This window comes from Anabrus simplex, chromosome 2 (assembly GCF_040414725.1).
Source record: "Anabrus simplex isolate iqAnaSimp1 chromosome 2, ASM4041472v1, whole genome shotgun sequence".
Taxonomy (NCBI): Eukaryota; Metazoa; Arthropoda; class Insecta; order Orthoptera; family Tettigoniidae; genus Anabrus; species Anabrus simplex.
In genome coordinates, this window is record NC_090266.1 from 666,659,273 (window position 1) to 666,676,656 (window position 17,384).

A 17,384-nucleotide genomic window follows, 5' to 3' on the forward strand; every position below is an offset into this window, starting at 1 on the left:
TATGACCTACACTCTTCCACTTACACTTCTGTTATGCCTACACTTGTCTGAAGAGCAGCTTCAAATTCCTTTGTGTTACAATATTACACACATGAAACTATATATTACAAAATTACTTTTTGGTATCTTCCACGACTGAGTGTTTGTCATTTTGATAATTCCACATACAACGCAATTACAACAGACAATATAGCACTTCAAAATTTCCTAAAAACATACACAATATTTTACCCAGCGAGCTTTTGATATCTCACTCTTCCAAGTGTTCATCATATGTTGCTGATTTCATGAATCCAGTGTATGAAACACTTGTCAATTTATCTTACACTTGTACAAAAATAACACAAACAATATATTAAGTAATAAGGCAATGTATGTTTAAATTACTTGCGCCAGCATTTTTGTGCTGAGTCAGCACCTGAGGTCATTGATCACTAGTAGTAGGGGTAGAGGATCTGATCCGAGGTCATTGACCGTAGTTGAGTAGTAGAGCAAGGGAGATTCACGGATTTTGCGTATGAGAGCAAGCCTAACCCCACAGTCGCCATCTTGAAGGGACCTAACCTAACAGGGCCTAGATTTACGGCCAGATTCTCTTCCCGACGCCATCTTGAGAGACCTTACCTCATAGGGCGCAATTTTACGACCAAATGCCATACCTAATCTCACAGGGCCTAAATTAACGGCATGATGCCTTCCCTAACCTCAGAGAGCGTAGTTTTACGCCCAGATGCCCTTCCCATCGACACACTGGAGGGGCGTACCATTACAGGGCCTGGTTTTAAGGCCAGATGCCCTTCCCGTCGCCATCTTTGAGGGGTCTAATACCGGGCGAGTTGGCCGTGCGGTCATAGGCGAGTGGCTGTGAGCTTGCACCCGGGTGACAGTGTATTCGAATCCCACTTTCGGCAGCCCTGAAGATGGTTTTCTTCGGGTTTTCCATTTTCACACCAGGCAAATGCTGGGGCTGTACTTTAATTAAGGCCAAGGCCACTTCCATCCAAGTCCTAGGCTTTTCCCATCGCATTGTCGTCATAAGACCTATCTGTATCGGCGCGACGTAAAGCCACTAGCAAAAATGAGGTGTCTAAACTTACAGAGTCGAGTTTTACGGTAAGATGCCCTTCCTTCTTCAATACACAATTTTGGAGGGGCCTAACCACACAGTCACCGTCTTGGGTCTAGTTTTACGGTCAGATGCCCTTCCCTCCTCACAGTCTCGATCTTGGAGAGGACTAATCATACATGGCCCAGTGTTATGGCCAGATGTCCTTCCCTCCTCACAGTCGCCATATTGGCTGGGACTAACGTCACAGGACCTTATTTTTTACAGGAAGACGCGCTTCCCACCACACAGTTATCATCTTGGAGGGGCCTAACCTGACAGGGTCTAGTTTTACGGGCAGATGCCCTTCCCTCCACACAGTCGCGATCTTGGAGAGACCTAACCACACAGTCGCCACCTTGCGGCCCAGTTTTAAGGTCGGAGACCCTTGCCTCCTCACAGACGCTAATTTGGAGATGCCTAATAACACAATCACCATCTTGAACCCAGTTTTAATGTCAGATGCCCTTCCCACCTCCTACGCATAATTTTGAAGTGGCCTAACCACACGCGCCATTTTGGAGGGGCCTAACCACCCATTTGCTATCTTGGGGTCCAGTTTTACGGCCAGATGCCGTTCCCATTACCAGTTTGGAGGGGCCTAACCACACAGTTGCCATCGTGGGCCCAATTTTATGGTCAGATGCCCCCTCCATCCTCACAGCTGCCATTTTGGAGTGGCCTAACCTCATAGTCGCAGTCGTGGGCCCAGTTTTAAGGTCAGATGCCCTTCTCTCCTCCTCATTGGATCTAGTTTTACAGCTAGATGCCCTTCCCTCCTCACGGACGCCAGTTTGGAGAGGCCTAACAACACGGTCGCCATATCGTGCCTAGTTTACGGTCAGCTGCATTTCCCCCTCACAGAAGCCATTTTGCTCCCAGGGCCCACTTTTACGGTCAGATGCCCTTCCCTTTTCACGGTCGCCATTGTAGTTGGGCCTAACCTCGCAGGGCTCAGTTTTGCGGTCAGATGTCCTTCCCTCCACCTCATCTGGCGCAGTTTTTTGCGGGTAGATTGCCTATCCTCCTCACAGACGCCATTTTGATTTCAGGGCCCAGTTTTACGGGCAGATATCCCTCCCTCCTCCTCATGTGGCGTAGTTTAACGGCTAGATGTCCATCCCCCTCATAGACGCCGTTTTGGAGGGGAACATCACACAGGGTTTTTGTCGTCACCCCCCTTGGCGTAGTGACAGAACTGTGACGTAATAAGAGCGGGCGATTTAAAAATGTACACACCTGAACGGGCAGGCATTCTTCTGACAGAGCTGTGGCGTCACAGCGTGAGTGATTTGAAATGCGGACTGATGGCTAAGGGTGCATGATGTGAGTCCATTCCTTGTCAGGTTTTTGTGATGATATGAATCTGTTAAGATGGATTACCGGACGCCCTTCCTGACGTCAGGGAAGAAGACATGAATGTCATGATATACGGAGAGAGGGTAAAACCTGGTAGTGGCACATAGCCTCCTCCTGTCGAATTGCATCGAGAGGTCTGCTAAAGGCTTTACTTCTCCATCCGGCGGACAAATAACCAACAACAGCGTTATATACGTTCACGGTGGAGAAGATTGGAAGGCTTTTTAGGCGCACAATCTAGTAATTAGAAGCTGTATACCACCACTTACCTTACTCTGCTAGGCTGAATGACTCAGACTGTTGAGACACTGACCTTTCCCCGTCGAAACTTTTGCCTCACCTCATACACGACCCTTCTCTTCCTCCTCCACCTAAAATGCATCTCTACGTAGTTGTCCGCCTGTAGAAGAGTTGTCTCCGACGGGACAGAGCACGTGCGATACTAAGGTCATACCGTTTTAACATGCAGGGATTACGTCGACATGGTTATGCATGTTTAGACTTTTTTCGTTATCAAGGTTACTGTGTAGTAAACTCATGCTTTTATACAACCTGCGACAATGAAGTTCGGTGAATGAAGTCAGAAAGGTCGATCCGGGTATACTGGCGACACACAACGCTGCACCTGCGAAGCAGCAGGTTGTGACCACATGCTCCCAACGTTGATCAGTTGAGCATCGTGTGTGTGCTGTGTAAGACCTGTTTGGCACACTGTATTCAGTGCGGTGGTTATGAACTGCGAACAGGAACATGAACGGGCAAGAGATCAATGTAAAGCTTTTTGTTTTATGCTTGGCAAGACACCGAAGGAAATGCATGCGATGCTGGTACGTATTTATGAAGATCAAGTACTGTCCTTGAAGTGTGTGTACGAGTGGTTTTCCTGTTTTCGAGGAGGCCGGGAAAGTGTTTCTGACAACCTCCGTAACGAAAAACCAGCGACCGCCGTCAGTTTGGAAAACATTGAGACGGTGAGGATATTAATCACGAACGATCAGCGATTAACTGTGCGCATGATAGCGGGCGTGCTGGTAGTTAATCGCGCATATACATACCTCGAAAATGAATAAATCCTAGTTGTTTAGCAAGCGTAAAATCTCCTTTGTGGGTTAGAGCTCGATGTGGCAGTGTATTCAGTAGACCTTTTTGTACATATGTAGATGCCAACTCCTTTTTTGTATGGCGCAAGCTTCAGTGTAAGCCTTTGCCACGTTATGCAATTGACTACACTGTCTTGTTATAACGTTCACTCTCTTTCAAGTGCTGTATGGCTACTTTTACAGCCTTGACAGTTCTTGCTACAGCACTCGCACCACCCAGCAAAGATCCTAAACCTCCTAGTCCAACAAACAGCGCAGGAAGAAATCCTCTTCGTTTTGGTACAGGAATAATTCTTGCACGTTTAAAAAACATTGCTCTACACTTAGGAGAAATTTCTCGCTCTTGTTGCGCGTAGTGCCTTAATAATGGCTACTCGCAGATTGTATTCCCCTCGAGTAGATTTTTGGGCAGACTTTGCAACTTCTTTCCATACAACAGTTTTCGTTTTCTTTTTCATTACGCTTGTTTATCCTTGTTTCACCATTCTGTACACGACTTAAATCGTCGAGAGAGATTTATGAACTGCCAGTTAGTTGTTGTTTCATTTGTTTTATATATATATTACTATAGGCCACATTATTATTGTTACCGTGAAGATTATAAAGCAACAGGACACACTACCCGTTAGTGACATACTGTCACATATCTTACCTAGTTCTGCTACAACTACACAAGGACGTGATGGAACGTTGCTTCTTTTTACTATTCGATGTATTATAACTTACCGATCGGGATGCGGGAATACAAATATTTTACTGACACTCATTACCCCTTTGAATGGCATACGCTTCGAGAATATTCACGTTTTCACAAAGTCTCTCTATCAAGCACTGTATAATATTCTAGAAATTGTAATGCACGATCTGGTTATACATGGTTTGAAATATTTTCACTTTAATGCACGTGGGCAAGTACCATCACCGGATGATGTGCTTCCCAGTTCTCCTATAATCTTTGACGATATCGCTACAAAAGTATTCGCAAATACTTTAGTATGGGACGACATAAATATGTAGATTGCTTGTATTTATGACAAACCTATTATCGTGTTCCTAAGCAGTTTATACGCGACAACGCAAATATTATTGTGCTTTTTCGGCAAGATGAGCGCAACATGTGACATGTGTATGATGATCATGTTAACATTGATATGATATTCAATGACTTTAAAACTATGTGTGCTACATGCTGGTCATCACATCGTTAAGGATTTTCAGTTATTGATAAAGAAAGTGATGTTTATTATGGACGATATTGCATGGGTTTTGATCATTTTATATACATCAACACAGAGATATTGACACCACTTTATCAAAAACCAGCATCATGTCAACATTCAGCAAAGAGATTACAAAACATATAATCCGTGCTCTAAACAATATTAGACGAAAATTAAAAGAGTTTTAACGTATTAAAGCTGACACTGATTTGTTTTTGAAAACGCAACTAGGTACACCACTGAAAGAAATTTTAAATTCTACTTCATTCTACTACAAGCTTTGTTTCTATGTAATCATCTTAGGATAAAGAGAAGCATGAACAAGAACAGCATGAAGAAGAAGAGAAGCACGAACAAGAAAAGCATAAAGAAGAGAAACGGGATGAGGAAGAGGAGAAGGAGTATAGGGATGAAGAAGAGGATGAGGAAGAAGAACATAACGATACTTCATCATCTGAGCCTGTTAAGTTTTAAACTGCAGATGTTATTGCAGAAACACCTACTACATCAACACAAGATCTACCTTCTTTGTCTGAGGTTATGATCACGCCAGAGTATCGTAGTCAGTTTAAGACTTTTTTCGAAAAGCCTATGGAACTTTCTTTGCTCCTTATTTAGAAAAAGTCTTTACAGGACAAACTGACACATCCTACGGTATTCGCTATGAAGAGGACTGTTTCTGGAGAGGTAATGCAAATGTTAAGATTTATCGCAACAGACTCATCGTAAAAGGTGTTACATATAAACCTACTGAAGGAATCTTAGAACTTCTTTTCTCACGAATACCTGACAAGGATATAATTTTACAACACAGTTCAACGTTAGCAGGCAACGAATGTATACGTGTCAAGTGGGGAGTGCTGAGAGACATGCTGGCATTGAGCAATACCGGGTGGCGATCGGAAGCTGTCAGCGAAGGCTGAAGAAGACGTCGATGCGGGCGACAAGCAAGGGAATGCAGGGTAGTTGGGCGAGGTATTACTGGTAGCGGTGGTGATATCCATGCTACTAGTAATAAGGATGTGGAGTTGAACCCCGGCCCAATGGACATGAGCTTGGAGGACTGGACTAATATGAAGAAGGCGATTGGAGAAGTCATCAAAGAAAACGACATTATCAAGGAGATTAAAGATTTGATAAAAGACCAAGTTAAGAAATTCGAAAATATGGAGGAACGGCTCCAAGATCAATTGAGAAGCACAGTCAAAAAGGTAAGAAGTAATGAGATTGAAACGTTAAGGGAGAAAGTCGAAACCTGGAAAAGAGGCATATACTTTGAAGAATGAGACGGAAAACATCAGTCAAGATAGGATGGAGAAAAGTACACTCATATACGGGTTGCATGCAGAAAGGAGTGAGAATAAAGTGAACAGTATACATAAAGTGGTAGACGTCGTACAAAATAAAATGAAAGTCAATTTTAGTGAAGCGGACATTGACGATGTTGAGAGCGTAGTGAAAAAATCTGGGTCAAGAGAGACCTGGGAAGAAAAGGGAGCGAGAGTTTGAAAATTCTGAAGAAACATTTAGAGAGAGCCAGGCTTCAGGGTCTCAGAGCGTATATTAAGGACCATTAGTTTTTAGTTTCTAATGGTATTTGGTGGCGTGTCTTGTCGGTGGCAAAATTGAAAAGCAAGGCTCGAACACGAAGAGGACCTAACAACAAGGCAAGATGGTAGGCAGGTTTCCGCTCAAGACGAGAGTGGTAACGTAGAAAGTTCTAATGAAGAGTCAAGTCAAGTGGCTAGCGTAGTACAGTGCAGTGAGAGTGCAAATACGAGTTCTCAGGAGCAGGAAGTATTGTTGAACAGTGTTCCTCAAGAAAGTACAGATACAATGTGTGATGGTTTGAGGGTTGGAAAGAAAGGTCGAGCCACTATAATGAGGGGGAGAAGCAGGAGCCTTAAGGACCTTTGGGGTAAGAAAAACAAAGGCATAGAGAAAAGAGGAAAGAAAGAAAATACCAAAAATATCCAAGTCTGATGGAATGGAGGTAGAAGGGGAGAGGGAGATAGTGACGAGAAGCAAAATAAATATGAAATTGGAGAAGGCAGGGAGAAGAAGTTGTAACTAGACTGGAAGGTATGCTTTGTTAATATCCAAGATCTAATAAGCAAAATAGGTAATATAGAAGTGAAAATTTTAATAGAAAGCTTTGATATTGTAGCACTCTTGGAAACATGCCTAGAGATAGGTAAGGAGATGACTTGGGGGCTTACAGTTAAGCATAAGTCAAGAAAAAATTGAATAATATGGGGCGTTCGCTCGGAGGAATTGTGCTAATTAAAGAAGAGATTAACACATTCGTAGAGGAAATTGAGAGCGAGTTGGGAGTAGTTTTATGGATAAGATTTAACATAGGTAAAGAGGTAAGGAGAGAAAAACAAGTATGCTTCGTTTTTGCCTACTGTCACCCCAAGGGATTCCTATATGCAAACGATAAGTTTTTTGAGGAATTGATAGTAGAGATCAGGGTTATTAGAGGGATGTTTGAAGAGGATGGAATATTATTACTTGGAGATTGGAATGCCGGTATAGGTGAGTGAAGCCCAATGTATAGTAAGGAAAAAGGGATGACAATAAGGAGAGGGAAGAAGTAATGATAAGGAAATGAATAGTTACGGTGGAAAATTCCTGGAATTCGGTGAAGTAGCGAAGTTTTTCATCTTAGGTGGTTGTTGGTAGGGTGACAAAGAAGGAAACATGACATATATTACGGAACAGGAGGGGTAGTGTTATTGACTTAGTAATAAGTTCGGAAGATATGTTAGAAAATATTAAAAGGGTAGCGGTTAGCGATTGGGTTAAGTCGCATCATTCACCGGTAGGGGAGAGAATAGTAAGAAGGATAGAGATCATTAAAGGAGAGAGACATTAAAAGGTCCTTAGAGAAGGGCATTGGTTACACTAAATATATTTGGACAGAGAACACAAAACGGGAACTAGACGACCTTATGAAAAACGAGATAAAATTAATTAGATGTGGATGGGAGATGGGTTTAGGGGAAAATAATATTGATAGAGCATTGGAGCTAATAGGTAATTCAATAAAAATGGTGGCACGGGCAGTCAAAGATAGGAGATGAAAGAAGAGTGAAGGTGGAGGGTAGTATAACGAAGAATGTGAGGTTTTAGAAGAACAGTGAGAGTATAGAACAAAGGGAAATAATAAAGAACGAGGTGTCTTTTGTAGATTAAGGAAAGAGTACAAATTTAAAATTGCTGAGAGGAAGAAGCTATGGATGAAGGAACAATCAGAGATAATAAAGGGGTAATGCAGGATGAACCAAACGGAGAGAGTATGAGAGAGAATAAATATAATTAACAAAGTAAGGAAGAGATACGATAAAACGAATATTGATTTTGATCAGTGGGCGATATACTTTAGCGAGTTGTTAAGAGGTAGAGATAAATGGGCGTATAGAGAAAGGAGGAAGGTCATATGGAGTAATATAGAAGTAAGTATACATGAACTCGATAAGGAATTTACAGGAAAAGTAGTTTAGGAGGCGATAGGTAAACTGTGAAGGAGATCGGTGGGGAGGAGAAATGGTACCAACACTACATTTTGGAAAGAAATAAGTAAATACAGCCAGATGGATGAGGGAATAGTAAAATTATTTAATAGGATTTTTAATGGGGGTAAAGTACCAAAAGAGTGGGAGTCCAGGATTATTTGCCCAATATATAAAAATAAGGGGAACAAAAACCTCCCGAAGAACTATCGAGGGATAACTCTCTTAGACTCACTGAGCAATATTTACACAGGGGCAAACAGGTTAAGAGATTGGTCTGAAGAGAATGAGATATTGTCCATGTTCCGAGGGGGTTTCAGGAAAGGGAGACAAACAATAGATAACATCATAATAGTCAAGATGATAACAGATAAATATATGAGTAGGGAAAGAGGTAGTGTATTTCTTGCAGCTATTGGTTTCGAGAAAGCTTTTGACACGGTGAGTAGAAGAGCGTTAACAGAAAAATTTGGGTGGTTGGGTGTTTCTAGAAAGATGATTCGAGCAATTGAGGCCATATACCAGTATATTGCAATGTCAAATTAGATATAGTGCAAGGTTGGTTTAAAACAAGGCTGCAAATTATCGCCAATAGTATTCTTATTATTTATAAATGATATACTAAATGGGCACGGAGGTGCAAATTGGGCTGTACCGGCATTGCACAGTTTAGAGATTCCAGGTTTGATATTCGCGGATGATATATTATTAATTACTCTCACAAGGGGGATTGCAAAGTAGTATGAATAAATTAGCGGATTACGCAAAGAAGTGCTCATTAAAAATTTACTGTAACGAATCGAAGGTGTTAATAATACGCAAGAGGAAGAGGACAAAAATAGAATGGAATGGATGATACAAGGAGAGAGAATTGAGGAAGTTGAGAGGTTAGAATAATTAGGAGTGCTGTTAAATAGTAGAAGAGGATGGTATGATCATATTAAGAGGTTATTGAGAGGGGTTGCGGCTCTAGTGGCTAAATACCCAGGGATTAATTATAAAGTAGAGGTTAGTGTTAAAGACATTGACAGACAGTTGCTTTACGTCGCACCGACACAGATAGGTCTTATGGCGACGATGGGAGAGGGAGGGGCTGGGAGTGGGAAGGAATCGGCCGTGGCCTTAATTAAGGTACAGCCCCAGCATTTGCCTGATGTGAAAATGGGAAACCACGGAAAACCATCTTCAGGACTGCCGACAGTGGGGTTCGAACCTACTATCTCCCGAATACTGGATACTGGCCGCACTTAAGCGACTGCAGCTATCGAGCTCGGTGTGTTAAAGACATTAGTACTAGGTAGAGTTGTATATGGGGTAGAATTATGGGAACTGGAAAAGAAGAAGGATATTTTGAACCCAATCGTATACAAATTCAGTAAGGTAGTTATGGGACTACCACAATGCACAGCTAATGTGGGGGCGTTATTTATATGCCGTGAATATTTAGAGGTGGAATGCGCAAACAGACTATTGAATTACTGGATGCTACTCAAACGAGGAGGGGGAGGTCTTGTGCTACAGGAAGCATAGAAACAAGAAATGACAGGTATGTATGCCGATAGTTGGCTGTCAAAAATTAAAACTTATGTCGAGAATTTGGGTGTGGGTTATATTTCGCTAGAGATAGGGAAGGGTAAAGATAGTAGAAGTCAAAGGGCTATGATAGCAAGAATCAGGGACATTCTAATGCAAATATGGTTAGAAGAATGTAGGGATAGAGGTTCGCACAGTTTATTTTATAAGGTATTCCATTTCTCCAAAATAAACATCAGATATGGAGATAGAAGGATGAAAGGTGGCCTATTATGGTGGCTTATCGAATTGTATATAAACAAAGGATGGATTAGGAGCAAAGAGAGCACACAGTGTATTCTACGTGAGAAAAAGACCGGTGATATGCATTTAATAGGCTCTTGTAATAAACAGAGAAAATAACGGCAATGTATCTAAGCACTAAACAACAGGAGTTATGTAGACAAAATGATGAACGAAACATTTTAGTATGGATAGTCAAGCAGTGGAACAGCGGAGGAAAGTTGAATACATTTTTATGTGCAGTTAAAAATTATGCCTAAGGGAAGTGAAAGGTATTGTATGTTAAGGCAGATGATTAGGGATAGAGAAATAAGTGTCGAAATCATTGGAATAAAACAGAAAGGTCGCCAGCATAATAAAAGCAGTAAGTCGATGTGCACTCAGCAGTATGCATGGTTTTGGTAAGGTCAGCTTGGAGTGGTAAGTAACAATACCAGACAAGCTGACTAAGTCAATTGAACGTGCAGAAAGGAGTCTGCACAAGGTTGCTTTTCTTTTATTCTTCTTGTTACGTAACCTGATTGTAGCAATTATTTCACATTTGTTAGCCTAGTGCCGACTTTTGCCGATTATTGTTTATTCGTTTGACCTTTAGGTTACGTAACCTTCGGTCCACAGGTTACAATTATTATTTCGCCTTGTACATGTTTGTTTAGTACTTATAACTTTATACTAGTTCTATTTTGTTCAAGCACAGGGTCTAATTTGGAGGCGAACTCTGCATAGACCTTTTTTGAAAAAAAATGAAATATACTTTAACAAGGTGATCTTAAAAAATATAAAGCAATAAATTTTGCTACTGACGCTACACGACGTAATTACAGGGGGCAGAAGCTGTAAATCCAAATAAGCCTTTGTTGCTGTATGTAGACGTAAGGTACTGGAATGATAACTGAACGTCAAGATAAGACCTCATCTGTAAAGATAAACATCACACACGTGTTACATAAACCAGCACGTCGCACCTACTATCGCAGACGCGTTATTACGCGTGGAAAGGATGATCCTCGGCAGGCAGACTTAGTAGGAATGATTCCATATGCCTCTAGCAATAAAGGGTATAAGTATCTACTTAGTGTCATCGACGTGTACACTGAGATTGGTTTGCACAACCTGTGCGTTATAAGACATCAGCTCAAGTCGAAGACGCATTTAATTATATTGTTGAACAATCAAAACGGTGCCCAAGGCTTCTTCAAACCGATCATTGTAAAGAGTATGCAACAAGGATTTTTCTTCTCGCCTGAAGTTACTTGGTATTCATCACTACTCTACGTACAGCAATCTCAAGGCAAGTGTTGTTGAACGCTTTAATCGTACACTCGAAACAGCTCAAGGTCATATCGTTGGATTGAACTGCTACCTAGGCTCGTGTCTACCTACAGCAATACACCTCATCACACTATCTGCACAAAGCGACGTCTTGTTGCTATGAATACATCACGATTAGATGCTATTCATCTTGTAATTAAAACGGCTGATCTGCGCCGACATCGCTTTAAAAAGGTGAATTTTTGCGCATAAGAAAACGCAAATCTATCTTTGCAAAAGTGTACACTACTAACTTGATCACAGAAATTTTTCAAATCACTAGCGTTAAGCTTACAAATCCAGTTACTTATTTACTTCGCGATCACACAGGACAGCCTATTGAAGGAGGATTCTACATCGAAGAACTGCAGAAAATCAAGAATATCCTGATCACCATTTATTCGAACGTGTTATTCGCCGTTGTGGAAATAAACTGCAAGTAAAATGGCTTGGTTTTAATACCAATTTCAATTCATGGATTAATAAAGAGGATGTACTTTAAATACTGAGTTTCTTTATACTCGAACCTCCACCTCTCCTTTCTTCTACGGCATAAGAAAAGTTTAAACTTGCAAGTCAACATTGTTACTGCTAGTTAGTTTAGGACATGCTGTAGGGTAGGATTAATATTAAAAATCAAACAACACCTGCAATATGTTTTTGCAAATCGTTTTTATTTTAGTATATAGACATTTATCCTTCTTCAAGTGAATCTCTTCTGTCCTTTCTCAAATAAGTTATTTCTACTGTCTTCACTGTTTAATGCCACCATCCGATAACAGTTTTCATTTCATTGCACCAACAACGACAAGTCCTGCTATCTTCTCAGCAACTGTAGCAAAAGTTGCCGACACACGTGGCATAGCTGTAAGATACGGATTTTTATTAGCTACACGTCTTAGTCCAGGAATTATTTGACGATAAGCAGTGGCATGCTCTTCGAAGGCAGCATCTAACTTATTGATACCAGTATCACAACGTGCCAAGCGGACGTCAAGTCGAGTTCCAGGGCCACAGTACTGTTAACTAGGAAGATGAAGCTCAAAAGTAAGATCAATCACCTTATTGATATTCCATGCCCAGCATGCTTCCTCACCTTTCTCCCAGCACATTTCTTCACCTTTTTCTGCCACAGCTTCATTACTATTTTCGCAGCCAAGATAAATGTTTATAAGGGAAGAAAACTCGTTAATTTTAGGTCTGTGATACAATTTAATGAGCTGACATGTACTGACCTGTCTCACTGAAGGCCTTCTAGCTAAACTAAATTGTACAGGGCGAGTTGGCCGTGCGATTAGGCGCGCGTGGCTGTGAGCTTGCATCCGGGACATAGTGGGTTCGAATCCCACCGTCGGCAGCCCTGAAGATGTTTTTCTGTTTTTTCCCGTTTTCACACCAGTCAAATGCTGGGCCTGTTCCTTAATTAAGTCCAAGACCGCTTCCTTCCAACTCCTAGAACTTTCCTATCTCACCGTCGCCTTAAGAACTATCTGTGTCGGTGCGACGTAAAGCCGCTAGCAAAAAAAGAAAATAACTTATTCATGATATAAACTACACTTTTGAAGCTCTGACAAAACAGGATCTTGAGTCCACTCACGAGGCACCTTATCCCAGATCTTCTTTACAGCATTCGCAGCTACATTGACCAAAAGTGCCTTTGGTAATTCAGTTAAATCTTCTTCAGTAAAAGTGTGTAGCTTCTTTTTGCAAGCATAAAACTTGACGATTGCATTTTCAACTGCGTTGCACTTAGTATCAGACAGAAATGAAACGATGTCTTCACTCTACAAATGTTTCTTTCACACTGACATCATTTCTACACGGCAATTTACATATGTTGTTCACCTCCCAGCATGCACTGCAACACAACTTATCAAAGAGCATGCATACATGACGATAAGACAGTTTAATTGTTTCTCCTCCATGCTCCTTTGGAAGAGATTTAAAGGATGGACACCCTAATTCATGCAGGTACATAATTTTACACGTTGATGGTAGATACGCAACCATTCCTTCTTTTCATATCCCTTTAAAAAACAAGATCTGCTATTGACAAATGTACGTTCATGTTCATGGATAGAAAGTGAAAAGGGATTCCTTTTCCTTCCCACTGCAGACCTAATTTTTTATATCCATTGTGTCTGCTTTCCTTCTTCGCCAGTTTGGAAACAGTAAGGGAACGGTGGGCTGAATACTAAACTGACGAGTTTTGGCGCCCACAACACAGCCACCTCTTTGAACACAAACTTTTTGCCGTTCACTTCAAAGTCTTGTACATCAACTATTATTGTTCTTGTCATGATTTAATAAAGCGCTCTACTCTCTATCACAGTATGTCAGAGACTAAAAAAATATTCCAATTATACCATCTTTAAAGGCTTGAGTGTACTACTGTGTGTCCTTGATAACAAACAAGTCTATTCATGCATAACCATGTCGACGTAATCACTGCATGTTAAAAAGGAATTTTTAAATCGTCCGCTCTTATTACGTCACAGCTCTGTCACTACTCTAAGGAGGGAGCCGACAAAGAGCCTGTGTGATGTGCCCCTCCAAATTGGCGTTTGTGAGGGCAAAGGGCATCTAGTCATAAATCTACGCCAGATGTGGATGACAGAAGGACATCTGACCGTAAAACTGGGTCCTGGAAACAAAATGGCATCTGTGAGCGGGAAGGGCATCTTGCTGTAAAATTAGCCCAGATGAGGAGGGAAGGGCATCTGACTGCAAATCTGGGCCCTATAAACAAAATGGTGTCTGTGAGGGGGGGGGGGAATACAATCTACCCGTAAACCTACGCCAGGCGAGGAGGTGGAAGGGCATCTGACCAAAAAGGTGGGCCCTGTGAGGTTAAAACTAGGCCCTGTAAGACTATAACCCGCCAAGTAGACGTGTGTGACGATGGCAACGGCGTCTGACCGTAAAACTGCGCCCAAGATGGCGACCCTGTCGTTAGGCCCTCCAAAATGGCGTCTGTATGTATGGAAGGTGCATACAATCGTAAATCTGCGCCCAATATGGGGACTGTATATTTAGGCCTCTCCAAAATGGCGACGGGAAGGGACATCTGTCCGTAAAACGAGGACCTGTAAGGTTAGGCCCCTCCAAAATGGCGACGGGAAGGGCATCTGATCGCAAAACAGGGCCCCAAGATTGCAACTGTGTGGTTAGGCCACTCCAAATTGGCGGCTGTAAGGAAGGAAAGACATCTAACCGAAAATTTTGGTCAAGATGGCGACTGTGTGGTTAGGCCCCTTCATAACGGCGACAGAAAAGGCATATGAGCGTAAAACTGGGCCCAAGATGGCGACGGTGTAGTTATACCCCTCAAAGAACTGGTGATGGGAAGGGCATCCAACCGTAAAACTTGGCCCAAGATAGGGACTGTGTAGTTGGGTCCCTCCAAAATAGCGCCTGTGAGAACGAAAGGGCGTCTGACCGTAATACTAGGCCCTGTCAGTTTAGGCCGCTCCAAGATGGCGCCTGAAATGGAATCTGTCCTTAAAAAACTAGCCCCTTTTTGAGTTTAGGCCCCTCCAAGGTGGCGTCGAGAAAGACATCTGCCGTAAAACAAGGTCCTCTGAGGATAAGAAGGGCATCTGGCCGTGAAACTAGGCTCTGTGAGGTTAGTCCCTTCCAAGATGACTACGGGAAGGGCATCTGATAGTAAAACTGGGCCCCAAGATGGTGACTGTGTGGTTAGGCCTCTCCAAATTAGCGGCTTTAAGGAGGGAAAGACATATAACCGAAAATTCTGGGCCAAGAAGGCGACTGTGTGGTTAGGCCCCTTCGAAAAAGCGACGGGAAAAGCATATGACCGTAAAACTGGGCCCAATATGGCGACAGCGTAGTTAGAACCCACCAAAATGTTGATGGGAAAGGTATCTAACCGTAAAAATGGGCCCAAGGTGGTGACTGTGTTGTTAGGTCTCTCCAAAATAGCGCCTGTGAGGAGGGAAGGGCGTCTGACCATAAAACTAGGCCCTATCAGTTTAGGCCCCTCCAAGATGGCGGCGGAAATGGAATCTGTCCGTAAAAAACTAGACCCTTTATGGTTAGTCCCCTCCAAGATGGCGTCGGGAAAGACATCTGGCCTTAAAACTAGGCCCTGTGATGTTAGGCCCCTCCTAGTTGGCGTCAGGAAGGACATCTGGCCATAAAACTAGGTCCTGTAATGATAGGAAGGGCATCTGGCCGTAAAACTAGGCCCTGTGAGGTTATGCCTCACCAAAATGGCGACGGAAAGGGCATTTGGCTGTAAAACTATGCCCTGTAAGTTTAAGTCCCTCCAAGATGGTGTAGGGAGGGGCATCTGGCCGTAAAACTAGGCCCTGTGATGTTAGGCCCCTCCAGACTGCCTCAAAACGGCGCTTTGTGACGTTAGGAAGGTTATCTGTCCGTAAAACTACGGCCCCAAGTAATTTACAACATACATGCCCTACTACTATATTACTTAATCATCAGGCGCTTTCACTCTTTCACGTAGTTGCTAGTTCTTCCTGTATAACTACCACTTCACACACGCCAACACATTCGCGTGGATTTAGCCCATGGTTAATTTATTGCATTTATTTAGGATGACTTCATATTGTCTACGGAGAATCTACAAATCTTAATCTCCAATATTAATCATCCTTGTTATAGGAGACCAAATTGTAGGTTACACAATCCATGGCATTACATAAGCAAAACAGACGTAACCTTGGTTAATGAACTCGTGTCTACTGTATACCACACACACACACACACACATCGTCTTGACGACAAAACAAATCTCGAAAAGTCCACCTTCCAGAAAGCGGTTACTCATCTCACCGACAGGTACGTTATGTAAGAGATAAGAGTAGCCTGGCCTACTGACATACATCACATGACTAGGGTAAATCCACCTGACTCGTAATATACTTACGCTGACTTCTAATGTTGTACGACCTAAGCAGAATGCTATCACCGTCAGCTAGTTTATAAGCACAAGGTAATAATTTCTTATATATACGGTAAGGTCCTTGATATAAAAGGAAAAACTTTTTCGTGACTTTTTCTTCACTGTTGAACAGCATGGGAACTCTTGAAAGGACAAGGTCACCTTCCTCAAATTCATCCTGTTTCTTACGTTTTTGCTGCTTCTTTCGAAGGTTGCCAGATTTTATCACATTTTCTCTTGCCAATCTATCTATATATATAAAGTAGCTTGTCCTGACTGACTGACTGATTCATCATCGCCGAGCCAAAACTACTGGACATAAAGAAATGAAATTTTGGGGATATATTCATATTAAGATGTAGGTGCTCGCTAAGAGAGGGTTTTTGGATATTCCGTCGCTAAGGGGGTGAAAAGGGGGGGTGAAATTTTAAAATGAGTGTGTCTATATCTCAAAACTTTCAAAGTTTACAGATGTGAAAATTGGTATTTAGGATCTTCTTTAAAAATAAGGAAACACGTATTTTTTTGTTTTCAGAAAATCCCAATAGGAGGGGTGAAAAAGGGTGAAAAAGGGGTTGAATGCCTTTAATCAGGATACCGGTACCTATATCTCAGAAACTGAAGATATTACAGACCTCAAAATTGGTACTTTTGATCTCTTTCAAAAATAAAGAAGCACGTATTTTTTTGTTTTTGTAAAATCCAATTAATGGGAGGGTGAAAAGGGGGGTGAATTTTTAAAATGAGTGAATCTATATCTCCAAACTTTTAAAGTTTGCAGATATAAAAATTGGTATTTAGAATCTTCATTAAAAATAAAGAAACACGTATTTTTTGTTTTCGGAAAATCGCAATAGGAGGAGTGAAAAGGGGTGAAAAAGGGGTTGAATGCCTTTAATGAGGCTACTTATATCTCAGAAACTGAAGATATTATAGACCTGAAAATTGGTGTTTGGGATCTCCTTTAAAAATAAAGAAACACGTATTTTTTTGTTTCTGGAAAACCCAATTAAGGGGGGTGAAAAGGGGGTATAA